Source organism: Idiotropiscis lumnitzeri, chromosome 1, assembly GCF_059441095.1.
Source record: "Idiotropiscis lumnitzeri isolate Australia: NSW breed Sydney's pygmy pipehorse chromosome 1, RoL_Ilum_1.0, whole genome shotgun sequence".
Taxonomy (NCBI): Eukaryota; Metazoa; Chordata; class Actinopteri; order Syngnathiformes; family Syngnathidae; genus Idiotropiscis; species Idiotropiscis lumnitzeri.
In genome coordinates, this window is record NC_142391.1 from 47,275,207 (window position 1) to 47,297,631 (window position 22,425).

Sequence of the window (22,425 nt, forward strand, 5' to 3'; positions counted from 1 at the left end):
GGGCCCGAGCTGCGACGGCTGCGAGGTCCCTATTGTTTTTGTAGAAAATATTAATACTTTTATTATTATTATTATTATTATTATTAGGGCCTGAGCAGCGACCGCTGCGAAGTCCCTGTTGTTTTTGTAGAAATTATTATTATTATTATTTTTCCGATTGTTCGATTGCATTTTTGACCCCCGAAACATGCACAAAAATTCACCAAACTTGGCAGTCTCATCGGGCATGGCGAAAAATTTGATATTTTAACGTCTAATATGAACAGGAAGTGAGTTATGAATTTTTGAAAGTCCGACTTTTGCCCTTTTTTGCATGTTTACAGGGGTCATTCTTTTGCACCCTGATCCTAAAGGCTTCATCTGATTGCCTTAAAATTCTGTCTGTAGCATCTTAAGACCTGGGACAAACACTGGGGCTAAAATTTTTTGTTTCCGAAATACTATATGACGGGGGCGGGGCTTCGAAGTTTTCACTTAAGATTTCCTTCGCCGCAATGGACAAAATGCTTAATAACTCTCTTGCACATGCTGCTAAAAATCCAAAACTTCACATGTACATCAAGAGTCGGTACCTGAAGACATCTATATGTTTATATTCTGTTATACACCTTGCGCCAATCAATATCATTTTTTACATTTTGACGTCCTGCACGGTGCCCTTTTAACGAATCCGATTGAAAATTGGCTAGAAAAGACTCAAGACATTGATCTTACTCTATCCCTATTTTTGTGACTTTCCTTCGAAGGGCGTGGCTATTACGGTGCCGCAGAGTCTGATTATTCTCCGTGGCAACAAAAGTTCCTGCAAAATGATTCAGATGATCCATCTTCTCGAAATTTTTCACATTTGAGGATATTCAGGCCCTGAAGACGGCTGCCAACTTATTTTTGATCGCAGTGGTAGTGCCACCAACTGGTTAAAACAAATACAAATTATTTTCGTTGATGTTTTTCTCCGGGCAGGTGAACAAAATCTACCTTATATTTGCTCGGATGAGTGTTTAGGCCTTGAGCATGTCACAATACGAAAGTCTTTCGCCTTCTTCAGAGTGTCACATGATGGTGTCTTGTGACCCGTCTTTATCAGCTGATGTTCCATGAGGGCGTGACTTACCTGTCACAAGAATGAAGGCAAGTCACGCCCCCCGCTGTCCGTTCACTCCGCCAAGATGCTGCTCCAGGTGGTAGAGAGGATGAAGGCTCCCTTGTCTCTGTTCATGGTTTTTATGCCTCGCTTGCAGATCTCAATGGCCTCTCTGATCCAGCGCTGTTGTTTGTTCTCTTCGGTGCGGATGACCCTGCCCTTCTCCCGGTCCATGATGTGGTTTTCCCTTTTGCAGTGGTCAGTGATTGCTGATTTGTAATGTTCATGTTGTGCTTGTCATGATCCGCGTCGGGCATGACAGCCTTTTGTTATTGTTTTCATATGCATGCGGTTTTTGTTATTGTTTTTGTTGTTATTTTCTCCCCTCCTTCCTGCCATGTGCCTTTTCCTGTCTGTTTTGATCAGCTGAGCAGGGGCGTTTCCCCTCAGCACCTCGCCCTCACCCGCCACGCACCTGCTCCTCATCAACGATCACACACCTGCTCCCCATCTGCTCCCCTGATTACCGGACTACTTAAGCCTTCCATGCTCTCAACCCAGTGTCGGGTCATTGCCGAAAATCACGGACAGCCACGACCACCTTTGTTCACGTTCTGCTCCTTGTTCATGCTCTGGTTCCCCTCTTCGTTCCCGTCTTTCAGTGTTGTTCCTCGCCCTGCCTCCCAGTCTGGTCACGTTAAGTTTGTCTTTTGTTATTTTTCACCCTGCCACATTGTTTGCCCTGGTTGTTTCAGTTAATAAATTCCCTTCACGTTACTGACCTCTCTGCCTCCTCGCCTTTTGGGTCCACCTCCTCCTCGCCGACCGGCGAGTCCTGACAGTGCTTGTTCTTTTACTGCTCTGATTTTTCATTTTTTTGACAGGTAAGTCACACCCACATGGAACATCAGCTGATAAAGACGGGTCTCAAGACACCATCATGCGACACTCTGAAGAAGGCGAAAGACTCGCCGAAACATGTCAGGTAAAAAATTTACCTAAAACATAATTGTCTGCTTTTAATGAATCAGTCAAATATCAATAATAAGAAGACAAAATGAACCTAATACAAATAAATGAATGCTTAATAACGCCCCTGCACATGCTCCTAAAAATCCAAACCTTCACCTGTAAATAAAACGTCCCGACCTGAAGACATCTTAATGTTATTATTTTGTTATACACACAGCGCCGCCAAGTGGAATCAAAAATGTGTTTTTATTTTAATTTTCACGTACTGCACGGTGCCCTTTTGACGAATCCGACTGAAAATTAGTCAGAAAAGACTCAAGACAATGATCTTACTCTCTGCCGAGTTTTGTGACGTTTTGGCAAAAGGCGTGGCTATTACGGTGCTGAAAAGTCCGATTGTACTTTGTGGCAACAAAAGCTCCGGCAACATGACTGAGATGATCCTATCTTCTCGAAGTTGTACACATTTGAGGATACTTCAGCCCTGAAGACATCTACCAACTTATTTTTCATCGTAGTAGTAGCGCCACCAACTGGTAAAAGCTAATACAAGTTATTTTCTTGGATGTTTTTCTCCGTGCAACTCAACAAGGTCGCCCTCATATATGCTCGGATGACTGTTTCGGCCATGAGGATGTCACAATACGAAATTCATCCTTTTTCGTGAAAAGTTGTGGGAGTGGCATTGCACTGTTCGGCAATAAAACAACGCTGATTATGAGGTTCTAAATATGAACGACAACTCGTGAAACTTTACACACACATCAGGCAGAGCAAATTTATCAATATTTTATACGTTAGTTGTGCAGCTTTTTTGAAATGGCTCGCCATGGCCCTCGAGAAATGTTCAAAAAAGCAGCCCTGGTTGAGTGTTTCACCTCGCTTTTTGTAAATTTTATGGAGTACAGTGAACCCTCGGTTGTCGCGGTTAATGGGGACCGAGACCACCCGCGGAAACTGAAAATCCGCGAAGTAGCGGCGCACCTTCAAAAATGCTTAAAAAAAAATACAATATATATAATAAATATATATATATATATCTATATATATAGATATATATATATAGATATATATATATATATATACAGAGAGAGAGAGAGAGAGAGTGAAATTCATGTTATAACAAAAAAACCAAATTATTATTAAAACGTATTATTTTTTTATTCCCCAGCCATTCTTTTTGTATTTATTTAATTACTCCGACTTTTACCTGCTGGTACGCCGTCCGGTGTGCCCTGTGAAATGAAAGGTGGCATTCTTTATTTATTTATTTATTTATTCATTTATTCATTCATAACTGACAGCTTCGCGCTCCGTTCGTGCCCGGGCGGAAGAGGTGTTCCAATTCGGCTTAACTGTGACACACGCCCGCCCTCCTCCCCCGGAGCTTCCATTCGGTTAAACTTAGGGGCCGCTTGGCACCGCCCGTGCCCGGCGAAGGTGCTCCTCTTCGGCTTACTGTGACGCGAGCATGCCCTCCTCCTCCGGAGCTTCCATTTGGTTAAACTTAGGGGCCGCTTGGAACCGCCCGTGCCCGGGGAAGGTGCTCCTCTTCGGCTTACTGTGACGCGAGCATGCCCTCCTCCTCCGGAGCTTCCATTCGGTTAAACTTAGGGGCCGCTTGGCACCGCCCGTGCCCGGGGAAGGTGCTCCTCTACGGCTTAACTGCCACGCACGCCGGCCGGAGCTCTGGTACGGTCCGAACCGCGCGAAACGTCGCCACCGATCGTGTCCGGGGGAACGTGCTCTTCTTCGTCCACTCTCCTCTTCGCCCACGCTCTTCTTCGCCCACGCTCTTCTTCGGCGCACGCCGGCCGTCTAACCGCTCCAGCGCCCGTCGTGCCGCTCGGCGAAACTACAATGCCCCCGAATATTTTTTATACCCGCGAAGCACTGAACCCGCGAAAGGTGAACCGCGAAGTATCGAGGGTTCACTGTATGTATAAGACCAAGACCTACAAAAAAGTCTCTTGGAGCAATGAGCTAGGTTTTACAGGAAGTCGGCCATTTTGAATTTACTTAAAAGGGGCGGGTCACCACAATGGACTTTGTGTAGAAATTATTATTGGGGCCCGAGCAGCGACCGCGGCGAGGTCCCTATTGTTTATGTAGAAATTATTATTAGGGCCCGAGCAGCGACCGCTACGAGGTCCCCATTGTTTTTGTGGAAATTATTATTATTATTATTATTAGGGCCCGAGCAGTGACCGCTGCGAGGTCCCTATTGTTATTAGGGCCCGAGCTGCGACGGCTGCGAGGTCCCTATTGTTTTTGTAGAAAATATTATTACTTTCAAATTTCCCCATTGTGGGACTAATAAAGGACATCTTATCTTATCTTCTCTTATTATTATTATTATTATTATTATTAGGGCCTGAGCAGCGACCGCTGCGAAGTCCCTATTGTTTTTGTAGAAATTATTATTATTATTATTTTTCCGATTGTTCGATTGCATTTTTGACCCCCGAAACATGCACAAAAATTCACCAAACTTGGCAGTCTCATCGGGCATGGCGAAAAATTTGATATTTTAATGTCTAATATGAATAGGAAGTGAGTTATGAATTTTTGAAAGTCCGACTTTTGCCCTTTTTTGCATGTTTACAGGGGTCATTCTTTTGCACCCTGATCCTAAAGGCTTCATCTGATTGCCTTAAAATTCTGTCTGTAGCATCTTAAGACCTGGGACCAACACTGGGGCTAAAATTTTTTGTTTCCGAAATACTATATGACGGGGGCGGGGCTTCGAAGTTTTCACTTAAGATTTCCTTCGCCGCAATGGACAAAATGCTTAATAACTCTCTGCACATGCTGCTAAAAATCCAAAACTTCACATGTACATAAAGAGTCGGTACCTGAAAACATCTATATGTTTATATTCAGTTATACACCTTGCGCCAATCAATATCATTTTTTACATTTTGACGTACTGCACGGTGCCCTTTTAACGAATCCGATTGAAAATTGGCTAGAAAAGACTCAAGACATTGATCTTACTCTATCCCTATTTTTGTGACTTTCCTTCGAAGGGCGTGGCTATTACGGTGCCGCAGAGTCTGATTATTCTCCGTGGCAACAAAAGTTCCTGCAAAATGATTCAGATGATCCATCTTGTTGAAATTTTTCACATTTGAGGATATTCAGGCCCTGAAGACGGCTGCCAACTTATTTTTGATCGCAGTGGTAGCGCCACCAACTGGTTAAAACAAATACAAATTATTTTCGTTGATGTTTTTCTCCGGGCAGGTTAACAAAATCTACCTTATATTTGCTCGGATGAGTGTTTAGGACTTGAGGATGTCACAATACGAAAGTCTTTCGCCTTCTTCAGAGTGTCACATGATGGTGTCTTGTGGCCCGTCTTTATCAGCTGATGTTCCATGAGGGCGTGACTTACCTGTCACAAGAATGAAGGCAAGTCACGCCCCCCGCTGTCCGTTAACTCCGCCAAGATGCTGGTCCAGGTGGTAGAGAGGATGAAGGCAACCTTGTCTCTGTTCATGGTTTTTATGCCTCGCTTGCAGATCTCAATGGCCTCTCTGATCCAGCGCTGTTGTTTGTTCTCTTCTGTGCGGATGACCCTGCCCTTCTCCCGGTCCATGATGTGGTTTTCCCTTTTGCAGTGGTCAGTGATTGCTGATTTGTAATGTTCATGTTGTGCTTGTTCTTTTACTGCTCTGATTTTTCATTTTTTTGACAGGTAAGTCACACCCTCATGGAACATCAGCTGATAAAGACGGGTCTCAAGACACCATCATGCGACACTCTGAAGAAGGCGAAAGACTCGCCGAAACATGTCAGGTAAAAAATTAACCTAAAACATAATTGTCTGCTTTTAATGAATCAGTCAAATATCAATAATAAGAAGACAAAATGAACCTAATACAAATAAATGAATGCTTAATAACTCCCCTGCACAATGATCTTACTCTCTGCCGAGTTTTGTGACGTTTTGGCAAAAGGCGTGGCTATTACGGTGCTGAAAAGTCCGATTGTACTTTGTGGCAACAAAAGCTCCGGCAACATGACTCAGATGATCCTATCTTCTCGAAGTTGTACACATTTGAGGATACTTCAGCCCTGAAGACATCTACCAACTTATTTTTCATCGTAGTAGTAGCGCCACCAACTGGTAAAAGCTAATACAAGTTATTTTCTTGGATGTTTTTCTCCGTGCAACTCAACAAGGTCGCCCTCATATATGCTCGGAGGACTGTTTCGGCCATGAGGATGTCACAATACGAAATTCATCCTTTTTCGTGAAAAGTTGTGGGAGTGGCATTGCACTGTTTGGCAATAAAACAACGCTGATTATGAGGTTCTAAATATGAACGACAACTCGTGAAACGACACACACATCAGGCAGAGCAAATTTATCAATATTTTATACGTTAGTTGTGCAGCTTTTTTGAAATGGCTCGCCATGGCCCTCGAGAAAAGTTAAAAAAAGAATAGAATAGAAATAGAAATCCCTTTATTGTCATTGTACTCAAGTGTGCAACGAGATTAGAGGGCTCCCCTCTCCAGTGCAATACAACAATAATACAGACAATATATAAATTAGATTAATAAATAAGACAGTGCAATGGAATTCAGTACTAAATAGGGCATATAGAAACACATCACAATGCTGTTTTGCAAGGTTAGGGTGGTCTCGTGTGTGTGTGAGAGTTCAGTATGGAGATGGCTCTCGGAAAGAAACTGTTTCTCAGTCTATTGGTCCTTGATTTGATGCATCTGTAGCGCCTGCCAGAGGGCAACAGGTCGAACAGGTGTGAGTTTGGGTGGGTATTGTCTTTGACGATGTTGAGAGCCCTTCTGAGGCACCGGGCGGTGTAGATGTCCGACAGCGAGGGGAGAGGGCAGCCAATAATCCTTTGCGCTGTTTTGACTGTCCTCTGGAGCCTCACTCTGTCCGCCTCAGTGCAGCCGCTGTACCAGGTGGAGACACAGTACGTCAGCAGGCTCTCGATGGACGAGTGGTAGAAGGCCAGCAGCAGCTTCCTGTCCAGGTTGAATTTCCTGAGGACTCTCAGGAAGTGCAGACGTTGGCGGACCTTCTTTACCACTGCTGTGGTGTTGTGACTCCAAGAAAGGTCATCGGAGATCTGTACTCCCAGGAACTTGAACGTGTGGACCCTCTCCACACACACGCCTTCGATGCAGAGGGGGGGCGGCAGCGTCTTGTTCCTCCTGAAGTCGACGACAATCTCCTTTGTTTTAGCAGAGTTAAGGTGCAGTCTGTTCTCCTTGCACCAAGTTGTCAGTCTCCCTACCTCCTCTCTGTAGGCTGTCTCGTCGCCTTCCGAGATCAGACCGACCACTGTCGTGTCGTCAGCAAACTTGACGATGGTGTTGTTGCCGTGGGCCGGGCTGCAGTCGTAGGTGTAGAGGGCGTACAGGAGAGGGCTCAGCACGCATCCTTGGGGGGAACCGGTGCTCAGCATGAAGGTGGAGGACGTGTAGGGGCCGAGCAACACAGTCTGGGGTCTGTTGGTCAGAAAGTCCTTAATCCAGATGCGTGTGAGGGCAGGGAGGCCGAGAGTGTCCAGTTTGGCGACGAGGATGTCTGGGATGATCGTGTTGAATCCCGAGCTGTAGTCCATAAAGAGCATCCTTGCATAGCTCCGCTGTTGTTCCAGGTGGCCCAGCACAACATGCAGAGCAGCCCTGGTTGAGTGTTTCACCTCGCTTTTTGTAAATTTTATGGAGTACAGTGAACCCTCGGTTATTGCGGTTAATGGGGACCGAGACCACCCGCGAAAACTGAAAATCCGCGAAGTAGCGGCGCACCTTCAAAAATGCTTAAAAAAAAAATACAATATATATATATATATATATATATATATATATATATATATATATATATATATATATATATATATATATATATATATATATATATATATATATATATACGGGGAGAGAGTGAAATTCATGTTATAACAAAAAAACAAATTATTATTATTAAACGTATTATTTTTTTATTCCCCAGCCATTCTTTTTGTATTTATTTAATTACTCAGACTTTTACCTGCTGGTACGCCGTCTGGTGTGCCCTGTGAAATGAAAGGTGCCATTCTTTATTTATTTATTTATTCATTTATTCATTCATAACTGACAGCTTCGCGCTCCGCTCGTGCCCGGGCGGAAGAGGTGCTCCAATTCGGCTTAACTGTGACACACGCCCACCCTCCTCCCCCGGAGCTTCCATTCGGTTAAACTTAGGGGCCGCTTGGCACCGCCCGTGCCCGGGGAAGGTGCTCCTCTTCGGCTTACTGTGTCGCGAGCATGCCCTCCTCCTCCGGAGCTTCCATTCGGTTAAACTTAGGGGCCGCTTGGAAGCGCCCGTGCCCGGGGAAGGTGCTCCTCTTCGGCTTACTGTGACGCGAGCATGCCCTCCTCCTCCGGAGCTTCCATTCGGTTAAACTTAGGGGCCGCTTGGCACCGCCCGTGCCCGGGGAAGGTGCTCCTCTACGGCTTAACTGCCACGCACGCCGGCCGGAGCTCTGGTACGGTCCGAACCGCGCGAAACGTCGCCACCGATCGTGTCCGGGGGAACTTGCTCTTCTTCGTCCACTCTCCTCTTCGCCCACGCTCTTCTTCGGCGCACGCCGGCCGTCTAACCACTCCAGCGCCCCGTCGTGCCGCTCGGCGAAACTACAATGCCCCCGAATATTTTTTATACCCGCGAAGCACTGAACCCGCGAAAGGTGAACCGCAAAGTAGCGAGGGTTCACTGTATGTATAAGACCAAGACCTACAAAAAAGTCTCTTGGAGCAATGAGCTAGGTTTTACAGGAAGTCGGCCATTTTGAATTTATTAAAAGGGGGCGGGTCACCACAATGGACTTTGTGTAGAAATTATTATTGGGGCCCGAGCAGCGACCGCGGCGAGGTCCCTATTGTTTATGTAGAAATTATTATTAGGGCCCGAGCAGCGACCGCTACGAGGTCCCCATTGTTTTTGTGGAAATTATTATTATTATTATTATTAGGGCGCGACAGGACGTCACTTTCGGCGCGACATCTTTTCCTCCGCTTTTATCCACCGGGCGAGTAAACGCAACTATGGTTTCGTGCACCACCACATGCAACACTTGCACCTTTCTCATGGAAAGACTCTCCCTGCTAGAGGGACGTGTCCGCCAGCTAGAGCAGAGTAATGTGGTAAGCGTAAACGTGGCGGACACGACTGTTAGCACGGGTTGTAGCCAACCTGCTAGTCTGGTTAGCATTGGCCGTAAACGGCTTGCTAATCGCGGTGAGCCTGTTAAGACACATAGCAGTTCCATTCCACCTCGGTCTCATGGCTCCCGCACCTTAGTGATAGGTGACTCCATTACCCGCAACATTAAGCTTGAAAATCCAGCCACAGTAATGTGTATTCCTGGGGCCAGAGCACCCGACATAGAAGCTAATCTTATGGAGCTAGCGCGCAAGACACCTATACACCAGCGCTGTGCAAACAACGCTAGCTATTCAGATATAGTGATACACGTTGGCTCCAATGACACTAGGATGAAGCAATCAGAGATCACAAAGAAAAACATAGCAAGGACTTGTGATCTCGCCAGAAAGATGAGTCGGCATCGAGTAATTGTCTCTGGCCCCTTGCCTGCGAGAGGCAATGATGAGAGGTTTAGTAGATTATTCTCGCTAAATAAGTGGCTGGCTAGTTTTTGTAGTGAGCACGGACTGCAGTTTATAGATAACTGGCCTTCTTTCTGGGGCCGACCCGACCTGCTGAGGATGGACGGCCTTCACCCTAACTGGGAAGGCGCCATCACTCTTTCTAGAAACATAGATTATTGTTTGAGCCTTCCATGACTATTCATATTAGAGCAGGTCGGGCTGCAGGCGAATAGTGAGCCTGTAAGGAAGGGTATGGAGTCTGTAAGGCTAGAGCTAACTAGCGCTATGCTAGACTTAGACAACACACATAGCTTTTCTTCTAGATTTGAGCGCTACACACCATACGCTGGTAGATCTCATACTGATATAATTTCTACTGAGGTGGCAATACATGATGGGTTTAAGCATTCCTCCTCGGTCGGTTTTATTGACGACGAGCCGTTCTCTCAAAATAATAGCACTCGAAAGCTGGTAAATAACTATCGGATTCCGACCGTCAGAATTTCTCGCCGCGTTTATAGTCGCTCGAGGTACAATCCGGGACCTAGGCAAGGCAATCTCCTTAATATTATGACCAGGAGTCCTGTTGCGCGGAATAACTTAGATAGACCTATTTTACTGAAACTCGGTTTTTTAAATATTAGATCGCTTTCATCGAAAGCCTTGTTAGTTAATGACCTTATTAGAGACCATAATCTTAACATGATTGGTCTTTGCGAGACCTGGTTAAAACCAAATCAGTTTTTACCGCTAAATGAGGCTTCGCCTCCAAACTTCGTGAGCTCGCATGTTGCGCGCCCTCAAAAGAAAGGCGGGGGTGTAGCCCTCATTTCCGAATCTAACCTAAAACTTAGTCCTCGTTTTAGCAATTCCTTTAAAACATTTGAAGTTCTCATTATGCGATCCTCAGCCGAGCTGCCGTTTTATCTTGCCGTTCTTTATCGTCCACCTGGCTCTTACTCCGGCTTTTTAGATGAATTTTCTGAATTCGTAGCTGATTTAGTAACTCATGCGGATAATATACTTATCATGGGCGACTTCAACATTCATATGAATCTCCCGTCGGAACCACTTACGGTAGCGTTTCGGACAATCATTGATATGTTTGGTTTCACGCAAATAATAAATGAAGCAACGCATATAAATGGCAATACGCTAGATTTGGTATTAACCCGAGGCTTAGCATCTTCAAAAATAATTGTATTACCATATACCAGTGCTATATCTGACCATTACTTTATCAAATTTGAAGTCTTGGCTCACTGTCATCGTTCTGACCATAATCAAAATTATAGCAGCCGTAACATTAGCTCCTCAACCATCGTTGCGCTCTCTGAGCTACTCCCTTTAGCAACTGCTTCGTTTCCTAATTATATTGGTACGATTGATGATCTCACAAACAACTTTAATGTCGCTTTGTTAAATGCGCTTGACTCCGTCGCGCCTTTAAAAACTAAAACTCGTCCAAAGAGGCTTACTCCGTGGTTTACAGAGGAAACGCGCGTACTGAAACGATCTTGTAGGAAGCTTGAGCGCAAATGGCGTGCGACCAAACTTGAGGTCTTCTGTCAGGCATGGTGCGATAGTTTACTAATATACAAAGAAGCGCTTAATTTAGCCAAAACTAATTATTATTCTAGATTAATTGTCTTACATAAAAACAATCCTAAATATTTATTTGATACCGTAGCAATGCTAACGCAACAGCGATCAACCTCGGATAGCTCTTCCTATTCAGCTCACGATTTTATGCAATTTTTTACTCAGAAGATAGAATGTATTCGTGATGAGATTAAAGACACTGTTCTTAAAATTCCGTCGAATTCCGCGATAAATTGTGTTAATAGGGACATTAGGGCTGATAACTGTCCGATAACCTTATGTCAATTTAAAAAAATATCTCTTGAGAGCCTAACAAAATTGGTTAGTGCGGCAAAACCGACAACTTGTGTGCTCGATCCGCTTCCTGGCAAACTAATTAAAGAACTGTTTACGACCCTAGGACCGTCTGTTTTAAATATAATTAATCTATCACTTACCACGGGTGTAGTACCAGCAGCTTTTAGGACCGCCGTTATCCGACCGTTACTTAAGCAACCAAACCTTGACCCAGAGAGTCTCATCAACTATAGGCCGGTTTCAAATCTTCCGTTTATTGCAAAAATTCTTGAAAAAGTCGTAGCGCAACAACTTAATGAATATATGACTGTTAATAATCAATTTGAACCTTTCCAATCGGGTTTTAGAGCCGACCACTCTACTGAGACGGCCCTTGCTAAAGTTACTAATGATCTTCTCATAGCTATGGACGCCGACACCTCATCAATATTACTCTTACTCGATCTTAGTGCCGCTTTTGATACCGTTGATCATAACATATTATTAAAACGCCTTGAAACGTGTGTTGGCATTTCAGGTTCAGCGCTTTCTTGGTTTAATTCGTATCTGTCGGAGAGGACGCACCGTGTAATTCATGGCAATACGACTTCGGATCTTTGTAAGATCATATGTGGAGTTCCGCAGGGATCGGTACTTGGACCTCTATTGTTTAGCATCTATATGCTACCGCTTGGTGATATTATACGGAAATATAACATTAGTTTTCACTGTTACGCTGATGATACGCAATTATACATGCCGTTGGATATAACGAATCCCCGCGACTGCTATAAATTAGAGGCGTGCCTTGCTGAAATTAAACAATGGATGTCTTTCAATTTTTTGCGTCTTAACTCAGATAAAACCGAGATGCTCATCATTGGACCAGCGCGTCATCGGTACCTTTTCAAAGACACCACTCTGAATATCGATAAATGTAATATTATCCAAAAGGATTCAACAAAAAATCTCGGTGTTATATTTGACGCAACTATGTCTTTTCAAATGCACATTAAAAATATTACTCGAACTGCGTTTTTTCATCTGCGTAACATTGCTAAAATTCGCCCAATTCTATCAACGTGTGACGCGGAAATCTTAATCCATGCGTTTGTTACATCTCGCCTCGACTATTGTAACGCTTTGCTCTCGGGTCTCCCCATGTCGAGTATTAAAAGTCTGCAGTTAGTTCAAAATGCAGCAGCTAGACTCTTAACTAAGACGAGAAAGTTTGATCATATTACCCCGATATTAGCCAATTTGCATTGGCTTCCGGTCCACTTGAGATGTGATTTTAAAGTTCTGCTACTTACTTTTAAAATATTGCACGGCTTAGCACCTTCTTATCTCGTTGACCTCGTGGTACCATATGTTCCGTCCCGAAACCTTCGCTCACAAAATGCTGGTCTTTTAGTGATCCCGCGAGCCAAAAAGAAGTCCGCAGGTTCTAGAGCGTTCTCTATTCGGGCACCAATGCTTTGGAATGCACTTCCCTCAGATATTAGAGGCGCCACCTCAGTAGAAATGTTCAAAACACTATTAAAGACGCATTTATACTCTTGTGCATTTAGCTGAAATATTTGTTGGCCTGTTTACTGCCGCTTTTTTTTTTTTTTTCTTTTGTTTTCTTTTCTGCCCCCTTTTCCCCCGGCTGGGGGATTAGGTGACGGTGACCCACTAGGAAGTTTAAGGCATTGACCAACTGGGCATGCACCTGTTCCAGTGATGTCGTCTTCCTGCAGCGCGACATTTGATCAATTTATTTATATACTTTAGCATCTAATTTAATTATTTGTTGGCCTGTTTACCGCCGCTTCTTCTCTTTTCTGCCCCCTCCTTCCCCTGCTTGGGAATTAGGTGATGGGGACATGCTTTGAAGATTACGGCACTGACGAACCGGGAAGGGACCTGCTCTGCCGAAGTCGTCTTCATGCAGCGCCTTTTCTGATTTCCTTATATTTCAGCACTTCATTGAACTACTTGTTGGCCTGTTTGCTATTTCTGTTCTTTCTTTTCTGTTCCCAATTCCCCGAATTAGGTGATGGCGATTCACTTGGAAGTGGCTGTACTGAATTTACACCAACTGACCGGTACAAGATCGAAGGCTCATCTTCGGATATGCTGCCATGGATATTACGGCCCTGGATGAGGACCCACTCCACTGAAGTCATCTTCCTGCAGCACTTCATTCAATTGACTCTTATATTATCTCATCTATTATTGCATAGCATCATTGTATGTGCCAAATGTTGCCCAGTTGGCATCCATTGCAGCCTGGTCATCCTGGAAGGGGGATTCCCCCATCTGTGGTCCCTTCTCAAGGTTTCTCACTTTTCCCCTAATGAGGTTTTGTGAGTTTTTCCTTGCCCTCCTGGGGGTTAAGATCGGGGATGTCGATTGTGGCTATGTAAAGCCCTTTGAGACTGTCTGTGATTAAGGGCTATACAAATAAAATTGACTTGACTTGACTAGGGCCCGAGCAGTGACCGCTGCGAGGTCCCTATTGTTTTTCTAGAAATTGTTATTAGGGCCCGAGCTGCGACGGCTGCGAGGTCCCTATTGTTTTTGTAGAAAATATTATTACTTTCAAATTTCCCCATTGTGGGACTAATAAAGGACATCTTATCTTATCTTCTCTTATTATTATTATTATTATTAGGGCCTGAGCAGCGACCGCTGCGAAGTCCCTATTGTTTTTGTAGAAATTATTATTATTATTATTTTTCCGATTGTTCGATTGCATTTTTGACCCCCGAAACATGCACAAAAATTCACCAAACTTGGCAGTCTCATCGGGCATGGCGAAAAATTTTATATTTTAACGTCTAATATGAACAGGAAGTGAGTTATGAATTTTTGAAAGTCTGACTTTTGCCCTTTTTTGCATGTTTACAGGGGTCATTCTTTTGCACCCTGATCCTAAAGGCTTCATCTGATTGCCTTAAAATTCTGTCTGTAGCATCTTAAGACCTGGGACAAACACTGGGGCTAAAACTTTTTGTTTCCGAAATACTATATGACGGGGGCGGGGCTTCGAAGTTTTCACTTAAGATTTCCTTCGCCGCAATGGACAAAATGCTTAATAACTCTCTTGCACATGCTGCTAAAAATCCAAAACTTCACATGTACATAAAGAGTCGGTACCTGAAGACATCTATATGTTTATATTCAGTTATACACCTTGCGCCAATCAATATCATTTTTTACATTTTGACGTACTGCACGGTGCCCTTTTAACGAATCCGATTGAAAATTGGCTAGAAAAGACTCAAGACATTGATCTTACTCTATCCCTATTTTTGTGACTTTCCTTCGAAGGGCGTGGCTATTACGGTGCCGCAGAGTCTGATTATTCTCCGTGGCAACAAAAGTTCCTGCAAAATGATTCAGATGATCCATCTTCTCGAAATTTTTCACATTTGAGGATATTCAGGCCCTGAAGACGGCTGCCAACTTATTTTTGATCGCAGTGGTAGCGCCACCAACTGGTTAAAACAAATACAAATTATTTTCGTTGATGTTTTTCTCCGGGCAGGTTAACAAAATCTACCTTATATTTGCTCGGATGAGTGTTTCAGCCTTGAGGATGTCACAATACGAAAGTCTTTCGCCTTCTTCAGAGTGTCACATGATGGTGTCTTGTGGCCCGTCTTTATCAGCTGATGTTCCATGAGGGCGTGACTTACCTGTCACAAGAATGAAGGCAAGTCACGCCCCCTGCTGTCCGTTAACTCCGCCAAGATGCTGGTCCAGGTGGTAGAGAGGATGAAGGCTCCCTTGTCTCTGTTCATGGTTTTTATGCCTCGCTTGCAGATCTCAATGGCCTCTCTGATCCAGCGCTGTTGTTTGTTCTCTTCTGTGCGGATGACCCTGCCCTTCTCCCGGTCCATGATGTGGTTTTCCCTTTTGCAGTGGTCAGTGATTGCTGATTTGTAATGTTCATGTTGTGCTTGTTCTTTTACTGCTCTGATTTTTCATTTTTTTGACAGGTAAGTCACACCCTCATGGAACATCAGCTGATAAAGACGGGGTCTCAAGACACCATCATGCGACACTCTGAAGAAGGCGAAAGACTCGCCGAAACATGTCAGGTAAAAAATTTACCGAAAACATAATTGTCTGCTTTTAATGAATCTGTCAAATATCAATCATAAGAAGACAAAATGAACCTAATACAAATAAATGAATGCTTAATAACTCCCCTGCACATGCTCCTAAAAATCCAAACCTTCACCTGTAAATAAAATGTCCCGACCTGAAGACATCTTAATGTTATTATTTTGTTATACACACAGCGCCGCCAAGTGGAATCAAAAATTTGTTTTTATTTTAATTTTCACGTACTGCACCGTGCCCTTTTGACGAATCCGACTGAAAATTAGTCAGAAAAGACTCAAGACAATGATCTTACTCTCTGCCGAGTTTTGTGACGTTTTGGCAAAAGGCGTGGCTATTACGGTGCTGAAAAGTCCGATTGTACTTTGTGGCAACAAAAGCTCCGCCAACATGACTCAGATGATCCTATCTTCTCGAAGTTGTACACATTTGAGGATACTTCAGCCCTGAAGACATCTACCAACTTATTTTTCATCGTAGTAGTAGCGCCACCAACTGGTAAAAGCTAATACAAGTTATTTTCTTGGATGTTTTTCTCCGTGCAACTCAACAAGGTCGCCCTCATATATGCTCGGATGACTGTTTCGGCCATGAGGATGTCACAATACGAAATTCGTCCTTTTTCTTGTCAAGTTGTGGGAGTGGCATTGCACTGTTTGGCAATAAAACAACGCTGATTATGAGGTTCTAAATATGAACGACAACTCGTGAAACTTTACACACACATCAGGCCGAGCAAATTTATCAATATTTTATACGTTAGTTGTGCAGCTTTTTTGAAATGGCTCGCCATGGCCCTCGAGAAATGTTCAAAAAAGCAGCCCTGGTTGAGTGTTTCACCTCGCTTTTTGTAAATTTTATGGAGTACAGTGAACCCTCGGTTATCGCGGTTAATGGGGACCGAGACCACCCGCGGAAACTGAAAATCCGCGAAGTAGCGGCGCACCTTCAAAAATGCTTAAAAGAAAATACAATATATATAATAATATATATATATATATATATATATGTATATATATATATATATACGGGGAGAGAGAGAGAGAGAGTGAAATTCATGTTATAACAAAAAAAACAAATTATTATTAAAACGTATTATTTTTTTATTCCCCAGCCATTCTTTTTGTATTTATTTAATTACTCCGACTTTTACCTGCTGGTACGCCGTCCGGTGTTCCCTGTGAAATGAAAGGTGGCATTCTTTAATTATTTATTTATTTATTCATTTATTCATTCATTACTGACAGCTTCGCGCTCCGTTCGTGCCCGGGCGGAAGAGGTGTTCCAATTCGGCTTAACTGTGACACACGCCCGCCCTCCTCCCCCGGAGCTTCCATTCGGTTAAACTTAGGGGCCGCTTGGCACCGCCCGTGCCCGGGGAAGGTGCTCCTCTTCGGCTTACTGTGACGCGAGCATGCCCGCCTCCTCCGGAGCTTCCATTCGGTTAAACTTAGGGGCCGCTTGGCACCGCCCGTGCCCGGGGACGGTGCTCCTCTACGGCTTAACTGCCACGCACGCCGGCCGGAGCCCTGGTACGGTCCGAACCGCGCGAAACGTCGCCACCGATCGTGTCCGGGGGAACGTGCTCTTCTTCGTCCACTCTCCTCTTCGCCCACGCTCTTCTTCGGCGCACGCCGGCCGTCTAACCGCTCCAGCGCCCCGTCGTGCCGCTCGGCGAAACTACAATGCCCCCGAATATTTTTTATACCCGCGAAGCACTGAACCCGCGAAAGGTGAACCGCGAAGTAGCGAGGGTTCACTGTATGTATAAGACCAAGACCTACAAAAAAGTCTCTTGGAGCAATGAGCTAGGTTTTACAGGAAGTCGGCCATTTTGAATTTACTTAAAAGGGGCGGGTCACCACAATGGACTTTGTGTAGAAATTATTATTGGGGCCCGAGCAGCGACCGCGGCGAGGTTCCTATTGTTTATGTAGAAATTATTATTAGGGCCCGAGCAGCGACCGCTACGAGGTCCCCATTGTTTTTGTGGAAATTATTATTATTATTATTATTCGGGCCCGAGCAGTGACCGCTGCGAGGTCCCTATTGTTTTTCTAGAAATTGTTATTAGGGCCCGAGCTGCGACGGCTGCGAGGTCCCTATTGTTTTTGTAGAAAATATTATTACTTTTATTATTATTATTATTATTATTATTATTATTAGGGCCTGAGCAGCGACCGCTGCGAAGTCCCTGTTGTTTTTGTAGAAATTATTATTATTATTATTTTTCCGACTGTACGATCGCATTTTTGACCCCCGAAACATGCACAAAAACTCACCAAACTTGGCAGTCTCATCGGGCATAGCGAGAAATTTGATATTTTAAACGTCTAATATGAACAGGAAGTGAGTTATGAATTTTTGAAAGTCCGACTTTTGCCCTTTTTTGCATGTTTACAGGGGTCATTCTTTTGCACCCTGATCCTAAAGGCTTCATCTGATTGCCTTAAAATTCTGTCTGTAGCATCTTAAGACCTGGGACAAACACTGGGGCTAAAATCTTTTGTTTCCGAAATACTATATGACGGTGGCGGGGCTTCAAAGTTTTCACTTAAGATTTCCTTCGCCGCAGTGGACAAAATGCTTAATAACTCTCCTGCACATGCTGCTAAAAATCCAAAACTTCACATGTACATAAAGAGTCGGTACCTGAAGACATCTATATGTTTATATTCTGTTATACATCTTGCGCCAATCAATATAATTTTTTACATTTTGACGTACTGCACGGTGCCCTTTTAACGAATCCGATTGAAAATTGGCTAGAAAAGACTCAAGACATTGATCTTACTCTATCCCTATTTTTGTGACTTTCCTTCGAAGGGCGTGGCTATTGCGGTGCCGCAGAGTCTGATTATTCTCCGTGGCAACAAAAGTTCCTGCAAAATGATTCAGATGATCCATCTTCTCGAAATTTTTCACATTTGAGGATATTCAGGCCCTGAAGACGGCTGCCAACTTATTTTTGATCGCAGTGGTAGCGCCACCAACTGGTTAAAACAAATACAAATTATTTTCGTTGATGTTTTTCTCCGGGCAGGTTCACAAAATCTAACTTATATTTGCTCGGATGAGTGTTTAGGCCTTGAGGATGTCACAATACGAAAGTCTTTCGCCTTCTTCAGAGTGTCACATGATGGTGTCTTGTGACCCGTCTTTATCAGCTGATGTTCCATGAGGGCGTGACTTACCTGTCAAAAGAATGAAGGCAAGTCACACCCCCCGCTGTCCGTTCACTCCGCCAAGATGCTGCTCTAGGTGGTAGAGAGGATGAAGGCTCCCTTGTCTCTGTTCATGGTTTTTATGCCTCGCTTGCAGATCTCAATGGCCTCTCTGATCCAGCGCTGTTGTTTGTTCTCTTCGGTGCGGATGACCCTGCCCTTCTCCCGGTCCATGATGTGGTTTTCCCTTTTGCAGTGGTCAGTGATTGCTGATTTGTAATGTTCATGTTGTGCTTGTTCTTTTCCTGCTCTGATTTTTCATTTTTTTGACAGGTAAGTCACACCCTCATGGAACATCAGCTGATAAAGACGGGTCTCAAGACACCATCATGCGACACTCTGAAGAAGGCGAAAGACTCGCCGAAACATGTCAGGTAAAAAATTAACCTAAAACATAATTGTCTGCTTTTAATGAATCAGTCAAATATCAATAATAAGAAGACAAAATGAACCTAATACAAATAAATGAATGCTTAATAACTCCCCTGCACATGCTCCTAAAAATCCAAACCTTCACCTGTAAATAAAACGTCCCGACCTGAAGACATCTTAATGTTATTATTTTGTTATACACACAGCGCCGCCAAGTGGAATCAAAAATGTGTTTTTATTTTAATTTTCACATCCTGCACGGTGCCCTTTTGACAAATCCGACTGAAAATTAGTCAGAAAAGACTCAAGACAATGATCTTACTCTCTGCCGAATTTTGTGACGTTTTGGCAAAAGGCGTGGCTATTACGGTGCTGAAAAGTCAGATTGTACTCTGTGGCAACAAAAGCTCCGGCAACATGACTCAGATGATCCTATCTTCTCGAAGTCGTACACATTTGAGGATACTTCAGCCCTGAAGACATCTACCAACTTATTTTTCATCGTAGTAGTACCGCCACCAACTGGTAAAAGCTAATACAAGTTATTTTCTTGGATGTTTTTCTCCGTGCAACTCAACAAGGTCGCCCTCATATATGCTCGGATGACTGTTTCGGCCATGAGGATGTCACAATACGAAATTCGTCCTTTTTCGTGTAAAGTTGTGGGAGTGGCATTGCACTGTTCGGCAATAAAACAACGCTGATTATGAGGTTCTAAATATGAACGACAACTCGTGAAACTTTACACACACATCAGGTCGAGCAAATTTATCAATATTTTATACGTTAGTTGTGCAGCTTTTTTGAAATGGCTCGCCATGGCCCTCGAGAAATGTTAAAAAAAGCAGCCCTGGTTGAGTGTTTCACCTCGCTTTTTGTAAATTTTATGGAGTACAGTGAACCCTCGGTTAATGGGGACAGAGACCACCCGCGAAAACTGAAAATCCGCGAAGTAGCGGCGCACCTTCAAAAATGCTTAAAAAAAATATACAATATATATAATAAATATAGAAATATATATATATATATATATATATACATATATACGGGGAGAGAGAGAGTGAAATTCATGTTATAACAAAAAAACCAAATTATTATTAAAACGTATTATTTTTTTATTCCCCAGCCATTCTTTTTGTATTTATTTAATTACTCCGACTTTTACCTGCTGGTACGCCGTCCGGTGTGCCCTGTGAAATGAAAGGTGGCATTCTTTATTTATTTATTTATTTATTCTTCTATACATTCATAACTGACAGCTTCGCGCTACGCTCGTGCCCGGGCGGAAGAGGTGCTCCAATTCGGCTTAACTGTGACACACACCCGCCCTCCTCCCCCGGAGCTTCCATTCGGTTAAACTTAGGGGCCGCTTGGCACCGCCCGTGCCCGGGGAAGGTGCTCCTCTTCGGCTTACTGTGACGCGAGCATGCCCTCCTCCTCCGGAGCTTCCATTCGGTTAAACTTAGGGGCCGCTTGGAACCGCCCGTGCCCGGGGAAGGTGCTCCTCTTCGGCTTACTGTGACGCGAGCATGCCCTCCTCCTCCGGAGCTTCCATTCGGTTAAACTTAGGGGCCGCTTGGCACCGCCCGTGCCCTGGGAAGGTTCTCCTCTACGGCTTAACTGCCACGCACGCCGGCCGGAGCTCTGGTACTGTCCGAACCGCGCGAAACGTCGCCACCGATCGTGTCCGGGGGAACGTGCTCTTCTTCGTCCACTCTCCTCTTCGCCCACGCTCTTCTTCGGCGCACACCGGCCGTCTAACCGCTCCAGCGCCCCGTCGTGTCGCTCGGCGAAACTATAATGCCCCCGAATATTTTTTAGACCCGCGAAGCACTGAACCCGCGAAAGGTGAACCGCCAAGTAGCGAGGGTTCACTGTATGTATAAGACCAAGACCTACAAAAAAGTCTCTTGGAGCAATGAGCTAGGTTTTACAGGAAGTCGACCATTTTGAATTTACTTAAAAGGGGGCGGGTCACCACAATGGACTTTGTGTAGAAATTATTATTGGGGCCCGAGCAGCGACCGCGGCGATGTCCCTATTGTTTTTGTAGAAATTATTATTAGGGCCCGAGCAGCGACCGCTACGAGGTCCCCATTGTTTTTGTGGAAATTATTATTATTATTATTAGGGCCCGAGCAGTGACCGCTGCACACCCTGATCCTAAAGGCTTCATCTGATTGCCTTAAAATTCTGTCTGTAGCATCTTAAGACCTGGGACAAACACTGGGGCTAAAATTGGGGCTAAAATCTTTTGTTTCCGAAATACTATATGACGGGGGCGGGGCTTCAAAGTTTTCACTTAAGATTTCCTTCGCCGCAATGGACAAAATGCTTAATAACTCTCTTGCACATGCTGCTAAAAATCCAAAACTTCACATGTACATAAAGAGTCGGTACCTGAAAACATCTATATGTTTATATTCAGTTATACACCTTGCGCCAATCAATATCATTTTTTACATTTTGACGTACTGCACGGTGCCCTTTTAACGAATCCGACTGTAAATTAGTCAGAAAAGACTCAAGACAATGATCTTACTCTCTGACGAATTTTGTGACGTTTTGGCAAAAGGCGTGGCTATTACGGTGCTGAAAAGTCAGATTGTACTCTGTGGCAATAAAAGCTCCGGCAACATGACTCAGATGATCCTATCTTCTCGAAGTTGTACACATTTGAGGATACTTCAGCCCTGAAGACATCTACCAACTTATTTTTCATCGTAGTAGTAGCGCCACCAACTGGTAAAAGCTAATACAAGTTATTTTCTTGGATGTTTTTCTCCGTGCAACTCAACAAGGTCGCCCTCATATATGCTCGGATGACTGTTTCGGCCATGAGGATGTCACAATACGAAATTCGTCCTTTTTCTTGTAAAGTTGTGGGAGTGGCATTGCACTGTTCGGCAATAAAACAACGCTGATTATGAGGTTCTAAATATGAACGACAACTCGTGAAACTTTACACACACATCAGGCCGAGCAAATTTATCAATATTTTATACGTTAGTTGTGCAGCTTTTTTGAAATGGCTCGCCATGGCCCTCGAGAAATGTTAAAAAAAGCAGCCCTGGTTGAGTGTTTCACCTCGCTTTTTGTAAATTTTATGGAGTACAGTGAATCCTCGGTTATCGCGGTTAATGG

At 44.1% G+C, this 22,425-nt stretch overlaps 1 long non-coding RNA gene across 2 annotated transcripts in view; it reads left to right on the plus strand.

Annotated features, from left to right (window-relative positions):
* Positions 1–22,425, plus strand: part of LOC148344819 (uncharacterized) — an 81,700-nt gene that overhangs the window by 17,901 nt on the left and 41,374 nt on the right. The window contains exon 1 of one of the 2 annotated variants that reach the window (XR_015846309.1): positions 1,959–2,069. The exons of the other annotated variant lie outside the window; for it this stretch is intronic. This is a non-coding gene — a long non-coding RNA (uncharacterized LOC148344819). Of the gene's footprint in view, positions 1–1,958; positions 2,070–22,425 lie in introns of those variants that run through there. 2 annotated transcript variants of the gene reach the window in all.